Here is a 12,415-nt window from a genome sequence, read left to right as displayed (position 1 = left end):
TACGAGCGCAGCTGTATTTAGTCGGCTTAACCAGTACCTGCGCAGGAGCACAAAATCATGCACAAGCGGCCTCAAGCGACTGCGCAGTACAGCCGCGTTCATACATGGAAGCACTCAGGGTAGCGAGGCCTTCCAAAGTCTCCACAAAAAGCTCTTTTCAGAGCTAATGTTCTTGTGAAGTCTTTTTTTTTGTGTGTGTGTGCACCACGGACACTGCATTATACAGCCCTGTGTGTCGCAGCTTGCCCTTGCTAATTGCTATACTGTGCAAGGCCCAGCACATTCAGTGCCTACCTTTTCACTGCACCTGTGTGTTACAGCTGCACATTTGTAATACCAGTCCGACCGTGCATACCTGTTCATGTTCACTGCACCTGCATGACAGCACGCAGCGTTATATACCAGCAGTCACTGCATAACTGTTCACTGCACCTGTGTGTGTGACAGCTGCACATTGTATTTATACCAGTCCCTGCATACTTGTTCACTGCACCTGCGTGACAGCACGTAGTGTTAATACCAGTCACTGCATACCTGTTCACTGTACCTGTGTGTAACAGCTGCACATTTGTAATACCAGTCCATGCATGCCTTTCACTGCACCTGTGTAACAGCACTCAGTTTTAAATACCAGTCACAGTATAACTGTTCACTGCACCTGTGTAACCGCACATTGTTGTACCAGCAGTCACTGCAACCTTTTCACTGCACCTGTGTAACCGCACATCGTATTAGTCAAGTCAATATGGACAAAACAAGAGGCAGAGGCAGGCCACCCGGCAGGTCTGTTCGAGGTAGTGCTGTCGTGATTTCGTGCGGCCCTCGACCAAAGTACAGTGTTCAGAAGAAGGCACTTGCCATCAACCCCCAATATTGTCAGGACGTAGTTGACTATTTAACACAGAACACCTCAGCTTCCGCACGGAAGCGGAACATATCTTCCTGCTCTGATTCTGGCACCCCACGGAACACCCCGGCGGCAGCCAAGTGCCATCATCCCAGGGCTCAGCGTTGTGGAAATTTTTGTGTGTGTCTGCCTCAGATGAGAGCAATGCCATCTGTACTCTCTGCCAAAGAAAATTGAGCTGGGGAAAGACCAAGACCCGCGTAGGGACAACTACCTTAGGAAGGCACATAATTACAAAGCACAAAATGCAATGGGATGACCACCTGAGGAAAAGCAGCACACAAAAGCAAAGCCACACACCGCAGTGTAATATACCATCATTCAATTATTTCTCAAAAAAGGCGATACCCAAACTGTACCGTGATGTTGAAAGGCAAGTGGTGTCATCTTTGGCACACAGCGTTGGGTCAAGGGTCCATCTGACCACGGATGCCTGGTCTGCAAAGCACACACAGCATCTCTGCCTGCCCCAAGACTAAGTCGGTCCCCACACAGCATCTCTGCCTGCAGGCCACTTGACTTCCTTCTCCGCCACCACCAACAGGGTCCAGGACTCCAGGTGGATTCTTGAGTTTTTAAGGCCGCTGCTAGCAGCGGCCGCTATAATAATTGTTCTGGTGCGTGCACCTGCCTGCCTAATTTTTCTGGCTGCACTGCGGCTGCAACAACAAAACAAAAGGCATGTACATGTGTCAATTCCCCTTCGTGATCGCTACCTTGCCGTGGTGAAGGGGCTTGCGTATCACAATGAAGCAATGACCGGCTAAATGAGTGTGTTGGGGGTCACACCTGACTCAAGAAGATAATAAGGTCGTTGCTTCATTGTGGACAGAAAATTCGATCACCTGGACACTCAATCACTGTTGTTCTGTCATTCAGCTACATTAGCCTGACCATATGGGCTTGAAAACTGCCCTGGCCTGCACTCTGGCCATGGTGCGCACCAGTCCAGCACGGCCGTCACTACACAAACAGCTGTTTGCGGTGCGTTGCACAGTGAGTTTGGTGTGTCAGTGTGAAGCAGTACTCTAATTACACTCCCTGATTGATGTATACACATGCAAGATGTTTTAAAGCACTTTAGGCCTCCAATTTAGCAATAAAATGTGATTTCTGCCCTTAAACCCTGCTTTGCGTCAAATCCGTTTTTTCCCCGGGACTTTTGGCGTGTATCTCACTCCGCCATGCCCCCCTCCAGGTGTTAGACCCTTTGAAACATCTTTTCCATCACTTTAGTGGCCACAATTAGGGTTTGTAGTTTTGAAAGTTTGCCTGCCCATTGAAGTCTATGGCGGTTCGAAAAGTTCGCATGTTCGCAAACTTTTTTTGCATGTTCGTGTTTGAGGTTTGCGAACCAAAATCGGAGGTTTGCGACAACTCTACTCCCAAAAGGCTCATATCTTGAAAGGAGAACAGCTGGGGAACGAGAGAGCTGGGAAGAGAGAGCAGAGAGAACTGGGAAGACTGTGGGATCCAGTGCATTTCCTCTTTTTAGGTGAATTTTTGGTTTTCTTTTGGGTTGCTTCACGTTTTTTTTTTTACGGCCATACAGGATCTAACCTTATGATTTTATGCGGAAATAAATTACAGTTCCATCAACAATGTAACCCCCCTCCCCCGCATACGCACAAAACACGAATGCATTTTTCAGGTAGTTTCGGTGGCCCCAAAGTAACCTCTCTGTGTCATCCTTCTTTTCTTGCATGAAGTTTCTCACTCTAGAACACCGGATGATAAATAGATAAACTGAAAACATTTGGTCTGAAGCTACGTCACCATAGCAACGCCGACCGTGTTATTGTCTGTTTATTTAAGATTAATCCAGATGAGTGACAGGTAAACTTACCGTAGCATTCTTGTACTTTCTCAACCTCGCGGGTCCCTTTCAACACATGGATGTCACGTCCTTAGAATAGAGGCGCCGTATTGTTCGAGGTTTTGTAAGGGATCTCTTTAGAACAATACGCTGTACTAACACAGTTTGTACCTTGCGTCACCCCGAGGAAACAGCAGAGAACGATGGAGATGGCGATGGGAGACACAGGATTGATTTTTTTAAGGTTCTCCCAGTCTGTAGTCCCCTAAAGAATATAAGTGAAAAGACAAAAGGTCCAAGATTTCTTAACCAACTCTATGTCGAGCTACGTCCAATATTGGCCTTTTCCGTATAGGCCCAATGTCGAACATAGTCCAATAATACAAAAAATGTCTGTCACTAAATGGCGCTTTTGGCAGATAAAATCAGCTTCACTATGGCGCACTTCCTCCTTCTGGCTTGAAGGAGGAAGTGCATCATAGCGAGACTTGCAACGCGACCAATAGGACGCGTGCAATCGCTTTGAAACGCAGGGCAGACGGCGGCATTGTGGGTAATTAACCTTGCCGCATCCAGCCGCTCAGCTGCGGCAATTACAGCTCATTTGAATCACGAATAACCACTCATCATTACTCGTGAGAGCACCGCTGAACCCGAGCGTGACTCATAGTAGCCGCTGGAGGTATATAAAGAGCAATACGCGCAGTGGGCGTTTTCACTCACCTCCCGGAGGATCCTAATATCGGCTGCCATTCTTCTTTCTCTCCACGGAGGCTCTGCATCCCCCTTGGTGTCATGATGACAAACGGCAATCTCACTACTGGGTTACGCTGCCACCCAGAGGACGGACGGAAAACTTCAGAGATGGATACCAGAGAGGAGAGTAAGTGCTGGGGCTGCTGCAAGCTCTTTTAGCAGCATGATTTTTTTCCCGGTGTTAGGGTCTAACAGCATGCAAAAAAATTGCATCGCTTTTAGACCCTAAAATCCGGAAAGAATCATACTGCCAAGGGGGTTAAGGCTGTCGCTAGGCGTGCTCTTGCCGGATCTAGTACAAAGTGGCGTCACCCTATGTGGATCAAAGTCCCAAAAGAAGTCTGATGCTTTGATCCCATCCAGCACCATGCAGTAGAAGCCTGCATTGGGTCCACGGGTTACCCAAAATGCGCGTCGGGTTTGGGTACCCATTTTTGAGTTGCGGGTCGGGTGCAGGTACCAGATTCACCATAAAGCGGGTAACGGGTTGCTGGTCGGGTGTGGGTAGCGGAGCTGAAAATTAGACCCGCCCAGGGCATCAGGTGGGGTGCCTGCGAGTTACCCGTTCAGGCCTCTACCATGCAGTACCATGTAATTATGAAATTACGCTGGTGTGTGTGCCAGAAGGCGGAGCTACAGCACGTGAGCTGGAGCTGGCCCCGCCCCCTCCCTCTGATGTCAGGCCACTTCCTCGCTCTAGAGCAGGGGTCTCAAACTCGCGGCCCGCAGGCCATTTGCGGCCCTCGATACAATATTTTGTGGCCCTCGGCGGCAAAAGCCTCCTTATAGTTCGCTTCAGTGCTCCCAAGTAATCCGCCGCATCCCCGCCGCTAAACGAGGGCTGCAGAGCCCCCAAATCGCCCGGGGGGCAATCCACCGGCATTTCCTGGAAGGGGCAGAGCTTTCAGCTTCAGCTCTGCCCCTCCTGACGTCAATCGCTGCCTCTCCCCGCCCCTCTCTGTGAAGGAAGAGTGAGAGAGGCGGCGATGCGCCGCGATTGTGAAATTCCTTATGCGGCCCAGCCTCATCCTGACTTTGCCTCCTGCGGCCCCCAGGTAAATTGAGTTTGAGACCCCTGCTCTAGAGCAAGGAGGTAGAAATCCTTCAGATCTCACTGGTAGTATTGCACGTGTCACGTTTGGCACACAGCAGTGTTACCCCGGAAGGTCTGCCATGCTCCGATGCACCTTCATAAAGGGGGGCGCCTGTACAACACCTGCTCCTGGCCAATGGATGGGTCCAGCTGACAGGAGGTGAATTCACCACCTTCAGCTGTTTGTGGCAGAGAGGCCTAAAACTAACATCCAGCACCCGGCACCCACCCAAAGCAACTACTAGCCATAGTACCAGCCATTCGGCTAGTGATAACTAAAAGTACTAACCTACGTAATAGCAGATCGGCTAATAGCCAACCAGTTGCCAGATTACAAGCCAATCGGCCATTATCAGTCCCCAAACCCACCACCTCGCCGTAACCACATTTTAACATTGCGGGCTATTACATGCCCGCAGTGGTATAAATGTAATTCATGGGTCCCCCCGGCCAAACAGCAAAACTTAGATGGCCTCCCCTCCAATATTCACTCCCCTTCCCTTGCCTCCCCTTCACGGCCTTGCGGCCCATCTCACAAAGGTCATAAAACATGTGTGGCCATCATGAGCTTCACACTCATAACACGTGTAGCCACAAAACCCCCTGATCTGAAGTATAGTGCCCTCTACCAGAGGAGGGGAAGGTTAGTAGTTGGGACCCTCTTATAGCTCTTGGCCCTCTGTGATCGCAGGGGCTACTACCCTCCAGTTACGTTTCTGCTTGCCCGCCAAACCCACTGCCTGATTTCCCTGATCCCACTGGTGGGCCCCAGTGCGGTCGCGACCTCTGTGCCCCCTACTGCTATGCCACTGCTGGCCAGGACACTATCTGCATGGAGGTTGTATGTCTTCTTTTAACCACTTAAAGCGGACCCAAACCAAACATATTTTTTTTTTAATTAAAAATATTTAGTTGCACCACTCTGACACATACAAAGATAAATAAACACTCCTTCAAACCTATGAGCATTTCAGTGCATGCTTTTCACCCTTCTCTTTTCATAACTAGGGATATACAGGTGGCAGCCATTAGCAATTCCTCCTTTGCCGGACACCATCTACTCCACCAGTTTGCCGGAAAAATCCCGGCAATTTGAAAGGAAGGGAGGGGTTCCTCCAATAAATGTAAAATATTTTATATTTGTCATCATGCAGCTGAAAAAAGGCTGCTATTTATTATTATAATTTAGAAAATAGATTTAATTTCTGAAATCTTGTATTTTTAATTTGGGTCCACTTTAATGACATGCTGACTTATAAAAACGTCCTGCAAGAGCCTCTTAATGGCTCTTGCAGATATTCCACAGTATTATTTTATATTTAAATCTACTTTTTAAGTTTTAACTGTTTTATTGTTTTTGCTCAATGACACATTCATTGAACTATGCCAGAGCTAAAATATATGAGCCAATGACCCTTTCTACCTCTTTCCTGCTCCCAGAAGCCATTTTCTGCTAGGAAGGTGTTTTATAGTTGGAATTTCTTATCAGTGAGGGTCACACTGTAGTCACTTCCTGTCTGAGTCAGGAGTGAGTCAGCCACTTATATACCTGATATTTAACTCTTTCAGGCAGAGAAAGATAAAAAGGAACACATCATAGTTATTAGTGTGCTTGGCATTGTACATACACATGTCTATCTCATCATGTCACTTCGGGTATCCTTTAAAACAGAAGGAAATTTGCAATAATTCAGCTATAAGGCCTGGTGCACACCAGATGAGTTTTTCTGAGCGTTTTGAGTTTTTGAAACCTCCTGCTAATGTTATCCTATGTGTCTGTGCACACTGGAGCGATGAGGTTTTGTAAAAAAACAACAACATAGCATTACATTGGGAAGAGCTTTTGAAACCTCTAGTGTTTGGGGAGCTTTTCTGGTGTGTCTCAGCCCTAAGTGAACATTTGTGGTTACCCACAATGCACCACTACTTACACATCCTAAAAACATACACATAAGTTAAGATTCTCCTGAAATATAGCCCTGGCTCTCAATTAATGTACCATGTTTGATGGCCTCTGTGAAGTGCTGTGAAAAATGAGTCAGTTCTGTACAAATGCTTATATCATAATAATGTTATTGATGGATTGGTGTCAGTGTTGTGCACAGGACTGACTCTGCCTGCAGAGGGCGAGCAAGAGCTGAACCCACAAGCTTATACTGTAGTTTGTTTATGAAACTGAATGTGACATAACTGTGACCTCAGCCAACAGAATGTCACCAGTGTGACAGCTGGAGATCATGTTCTTATAGATTCTTTACATTTAGTGCTCTGACATGAGCACTATAAACATCGCTTGTTGCTGTAAGCCGTGTGTCCATCACTCTGGCATTATACTATATTTATACCTCGTGCATACTTTCTTCCTGTCAGTTTGTCAAGGGGAAATATGAGGGTTTAAGTTAAACACACCAATTAAAAATAAAGACCTCTTTTATTCAGTTATAATTGCAGCATATCTCTAAAATCCTCCCCCCACCTTAATCCAAGTCTGACGTTCAATGTCACGTTTACACAAAATCTTTAAAAAGGAGGCCAACACAACTTCTAGGAGTGTGTAAGGGGCTGAAAGAGATTAAAAAGCTCTCTAGGGCCCTTTTCCACTAGAGCGTTTGCGATGGCTGAATCGCGAAATCGCAACCGCTAGTGATTTTCAAATCGCTACGGTTTGCTTTTTAACATAGGAATCGCGGTAGGTCATCTCCACTACCGCAATTCGTTTTTTACTAAAACGCAATTGCACCGCGGAACTATTTTTACCGCGATTTTGCTATGCAGTGCATAGCATAGCAAAATCGTGATTGCAAATGTTGGGAAATCGCCAGGAAATTTTGGACTTTTGCTGAATCGCAATCGCTAGCGTTTAGCGTGAACGCTAGCAATTGCTAGTGGAAAAGGGCCCTCAGGCCCAGTGCACACCAAAATCGCCAGCAGATCTTCAAAACGCTGGAGGTTTTTGGAGCAGATTTCAGAGCGATTCGAGGCATGTTTAGAGACGTTTTCTAAACATGCCTAGCATTTTGGGGAGCGTTTTTGTGTAGCAGATGTCATATATTGTTACAGTAAAAGCTGTTCAGTACCAGCTTTTACTGTAACAATATTTGTAACTAAAACGCCTGGAAAACCGCTCTGATCTAGCGTTTTCCAAAGCGGTTTGAGCTTTTCCTATACTTTACATTGAGGCAGAAACGCTTCTGCAAACCGCAAAAGTGATGCAGGACCCACGTTTGCGGTCTGCTAAAAACCTCAAACCGCTGGTGTGCACCATCCCATTGAAATACATTAGCCAAGCGTTTTCACAGGCGGAAGTGGTTTGGAAAACACTACAAAAACCGCTCGGTGTGCGCCAGGCCTCAGGGCTGGTGCACACCAAGAGTGGTTCTGAGCGTTTTTAAAAACTCTTTCGGGTTGAAAACCACTTGGCTAATGTATAATCCAATACAGTGTATGCGCTCAATACGGTTCCACAGGGTCGTTCCCAGTTTGACAGTTCCAATCCGATCAGTGTCGCCAAATAGTGACAGTTCCAATCCACTCTGTGGTATGTATCTCCGTTACGGTTTTGTGAGTACCAGATGGAGATGCTGCCTGGTTACAAACAGCTCACTGCACTTATATCATAATCCACATATCTTCCTCTGCTCCATTTATCCTCATCAGTTTGTTGGTGGATATTACCAAACTTTCTGGCTGCTCAATTACAAACAGCGCTCTCGCATGTGGTTGTATCAAATGTCAGTCAGATCCTGAATCCTCTCCCCCGCAAAGGTGTCCTCCTTAAAAACTAAGCATATGCTTTCATAGCGCAATAAAAGACTTTTAATATGTTAAAAAAATGTGACATCACACTCATGTTTCCGTAATGTTAAAACAGCATTATACAATGAATTCCAGCGTCCTGGAAACAATCCTCTCGACCTCCGTGTGCCGTCCCAAGCTCCGCCCAACGCGTTTCGTCACATGGACTCATCAGGGGCTAGATCAGAGCGGTTTTCCAAGCGTTTTTTGTTATAGTTGCTGTTCAGTTGCAGCTGTACTGCAATATAAAAAAACGCTACACCAAAACGCTCCAAAAAGCATGCTTAGAAAATAGCTCAAAACATGCCTAGAATCTCTCTGAAAAACCGCTTTAAAAAACGGTAGTTTTTGTGGATACGCTAGCCCTCACTAAAATGCTATGCAAAACAGAAGGTATTTGCGATTATTCAAGTTGGAGTGAGCATATGGTGTCTCCCACAATGCATCACTGCTGAATATGCAAATCATTGTTTGTTGTCCCTCTAAGCTAGCCATGCCTCCAGAAGCACTGGAATGCAATGATGTATCAGCTTGTTAATTGTCCAGAGCTAAACTAATCCAACATGCATACAGACTGTTTCGGATTGGTTGATCCTCATTGGTGCATGGCATGGATTAATGTAGCTCTATGGGGTAGGACTTAAAGAGACACTGAAGCGAAAAAAAAAGATGATATTATGATTTGTATGTGTAGTACAGCTAAGAAATAAAACATTAAGATCAGATACATCGGTGTAATTGTTTCCAGTACAGGAAGAGTTGAGAAACTCCAGTTGTTATCTCTATGCAAACAAGCCATTAAGCTCTCTGACTAAGTTAGTGGTGGAGAGGGCTGTTATCTGACTTTTATTATCTCAACTGTAAGTGAACTGTTTACTTTTTCTCTGCTAGAGGAGAGGTCATTAATTCACAGACTGCTCTGAAAGAATCATTTTGAATGCTGAGTGTTGTGTAATCTGCACATATTATAGAATAATGCAATGTTAGAAAAAACACTATATACCTGAAAATAAAAGTATGAGAATATTTTCTTTGCTGCTAATCTTCTAGAAATTAGTCATAGTACACAACCAATTCACTATATCATATTTTTTTTTCCGCTTCAGTGTCTCTTTAAAACAGCCAGAACCATAGATTGCCCAGCAAGCTCATGGTGAACCAGAACTTCTAGGAATGTGTAAGGGGCTAAAAAGGACCAAAAAGCCTCCTTACTAAAATGCTATGAAACACAAAAGTTTGCCTTCTTAAAGGACAACTGTAACGAGAGGCATACAGAGGCTGCCATATGTATTTAGTTTTAAAGGGAAACTTCAGCCTAAACAAACATACTGTCATCAAGTTACATTAGTTATGTTAATTAGAATAGATAGGTAATATAATCTTTTACCCACCCTGTTTTAAAAGAACAGGCAAATGTTTGTGATTCATGGGGACTACCATCTTTGTCGTGGGGGCAGCCATCTTTTTGGTTGAAAGGAGGTGACAAGGAGCAGGAGACACAGTTCCAGCTGTCCTGTGTCCTGATGACCCCTCCCAGCTGCACACACTAGGCTTCAAATGTCAAATTCAAAATGTAAAAAAAAAAAAATTGCACCAAAACAGCAGAACGAGAACAACATCAAAAATCCCATCATGCTTTGCACAGCATCAGGGGAAAAAAGCCCGGGCAGTTTTCTTCTGTGCAGCTAAAAATGAGGCTTGTATAAGAGAAACAAAGTTCTGATGCTGTGAAACTGTTAAAGAAACACCAGGCCTTTTCAGTGCTGCTGAGTAGATTTTTAGTCTGGAGGTTTACTTTAAGCAATGCCAGTTGCCAGGCAATTCTGCTAATCCTCTCCCTCTAATACTTTTAGCAATAGACCCCTGAACAAGCATGCAGCAGATCAGGTGTTTCTAACATTTTTGTCAGATCTGACAAAATTAGGTGCATGCTTGTTTCTGGTGTGATTTAGACTAGAGTTGGGCCGAACCTCCGATTTTAGGTTCGCGAACCGGGTTCGCGAACTTCCGCGGAAGGTTCGGTTCGCGTTAAAGTTCGCGAACCGCAATAGACTTCAATGGGGATGCGAACTTTGAAAAAAAAAAAAAAATATGCTGGCCACAAAAGTGATGGAAAAGATGTTTCAAGGGGTCTAACACCTGGAGGGGGGCATGGCGGAGTGGGATACACGCCAAAAGTCCCCGGGAAAAATCTGGATGTGACGCAAAGCAGCGTTTTAAGGGCAGAAATCACATTGAATGCTAAATGACAGGCCTAAAGTGCTTTAAAACATCTTGCATGTGTATACATCAATTAGGTAGTGTAATTAAGGTACTGCTTCACACTGACACACCAAACTCACTGTGTAACGCACCGCAAACAGCTGTTTGTGTAGTGACGGCAGTGGCGGGTTCACTGAACAGGAATACAGTGGTGGGTTCACAGAACAGGTATGCAGTGGCAGGTTCACTGAACAGGTATGCAGTGGTGGGTTCACAGAACAGGTATGCAGTGGTGGGTTCACAGTACAGGTATGCAGTGGTGGGTTCACAGAACAGGTATGCAGTGGTGGGTTCACAGAACAGGTATGCAGTGGTGGGTTCACAGAACAGGTATGCAGTGGTGGGTTCACAGAACAGGTATGCAGTGGTGGGTTCACAGAACAGGTATGCAGTGGCAGGTTCACTTAACAGGACAGGTATGCAGCCAGGAACAAGCTAAGACTAACTAATCTTTCCCTATGAGAGACAGTCTGCAGCAGCTCGCCCTACTCTCACTAATGCAGGCACACGAGTGAGCGTAATGGCCGCCGCTGCCTGCCTTATATAAGGGGGGGTGGGGCTCCAGGGGCTAGTGTAGCCTAATTGGCTACACTGGGCCTGCTGACTGTGATGTAGAGGGTCAAAGTTGACCCTCATAGTGCATTATGGGGCGAACCGAACTTCCGCAAAAGTTCGCCTGCGGGACGCGAATGCGAACCACTGAAGTTCGCATGGAACCGTTCGCAGGCGAACCGTTCGGCCCAACTCTAATTTAGACTACTGCAGCCAAATAGATCAGCAGGCCTGCCAGGCAACTGGTATTGTTTAAAAGCAAATAAACATGGTAGCCTCAATATCCCTCTCATACTGATGTCCTGTAAAACAGAAGGTATTTGCGATTATTCAGGTCGGAGTGAGCTCTGGGTATTTCAAGTGGAGTGGCGCTAAGGATTAATGGTTGGTGCTCTCCCTGTGTTGGTAACAGTAAGATTGCCGTGCCCACATCACCTTTACCAGGTTGTATCACTGTCAGCTGTTCCCGAGATACAGGGGGAAGTTGTAGCAGTAGGAAGGGAATGATAAGGACCTGATCACACATGAGGCGACACAGAGCTTCTCTCTCCACCGCTGATGTAACCCAGCGGTATTATCTAACCGTGTCTATAAATATACAGTAGGTGTGTCGGTGGAAGAACATCAGTGGAGCAGAAGACCTCGAGGGGGACACATGCTGGAGTCAGCACCTCTTCAATCAGCAAAGCATGAGACTCCAAGCAAGCTGGCGAGACTCCAGACCTGAGGATGCCACCTTCAATTAATATTACAAAAAGTTTTCCAGCGAGCTGAAAGAAGTCTTACAGCGACTCCAGTCCAGAGAAGTTCAATCATGAAAAGAAGCGGTGGATCAAGATGAGGGTCGTGGAGAGGAACCGCAAAGACTTTTATCAACTTGATCAATAAATAAAGTAAACCACCCTGTTTAGTTTACACTTACAAATTAGGTTAAAGGACACATCTGAGGAAAATAAAAAATCAAGATCTACTTACCTGGGGCTTCCTCCAGCCCCAGGAAGCCGTCCTGTGCCCTCTAGAGATGCGAAGTTCGGATCTTTTCAATGATCCGGATGATTCGAATCGGATCATTGAAAAGATCCGGATCTTTGATCCGAATCTCGGATCATTTTACTACGGAAGCATTCGGGGGTGAAATGACTAGCAGGACAGGAGAAGGGAAGGGGGGTGGACACACAGAGAAGGGGAGAAGATGGACAGAGGGCAGGGAGTGGACAGAGAAGGGAGGAGGGAC

General features: G+C 46.0%; 1 protein-coding gene across 1 annotated transcript in view; it reads left to right on the top strand.

Moving 5' to 3' along the window:
* The window catches only part of ZHX1 (zinc fingers and homeoboxes 1), a 60,050-nt gene extending 48,036 nt beyond the window's left edge, over nucleotides 1–12,014 (top strand). The window contains exon 3 of the mRNA XM_068237987.1: nucleotides 11,784–12,014. The gene's annotated coding sequence lies outside the window, so the exon portion shown is untranslated. The remainder of the gene's footprint in view (nucleotides 1–11,783) is intronic.
* The last annotated feature ends 401 nt before the right edge of the window (nucleotides 12,015–12,415 follow it).

This window comes from Hyperolius riggenbachi, chromosome 5 (assembly GCF_040937935.1).
Source record: "Hyperolius riggenbachi isolate aHypRig1 chromosome 5, aHypRig1.pri, whole genome shotgun sequence".
Taxonomy (NCBI): Eukaryota; Metazoa; Chordata; class Amphibia; order Anura; family Hyperoliidae; genus Hyperolius; species Hyperolius riggenbachi.
Note: the sequence above shows the minus strand (reverse complement) of the source record. Positions and strands in the feature narration are given on the sequence as shown.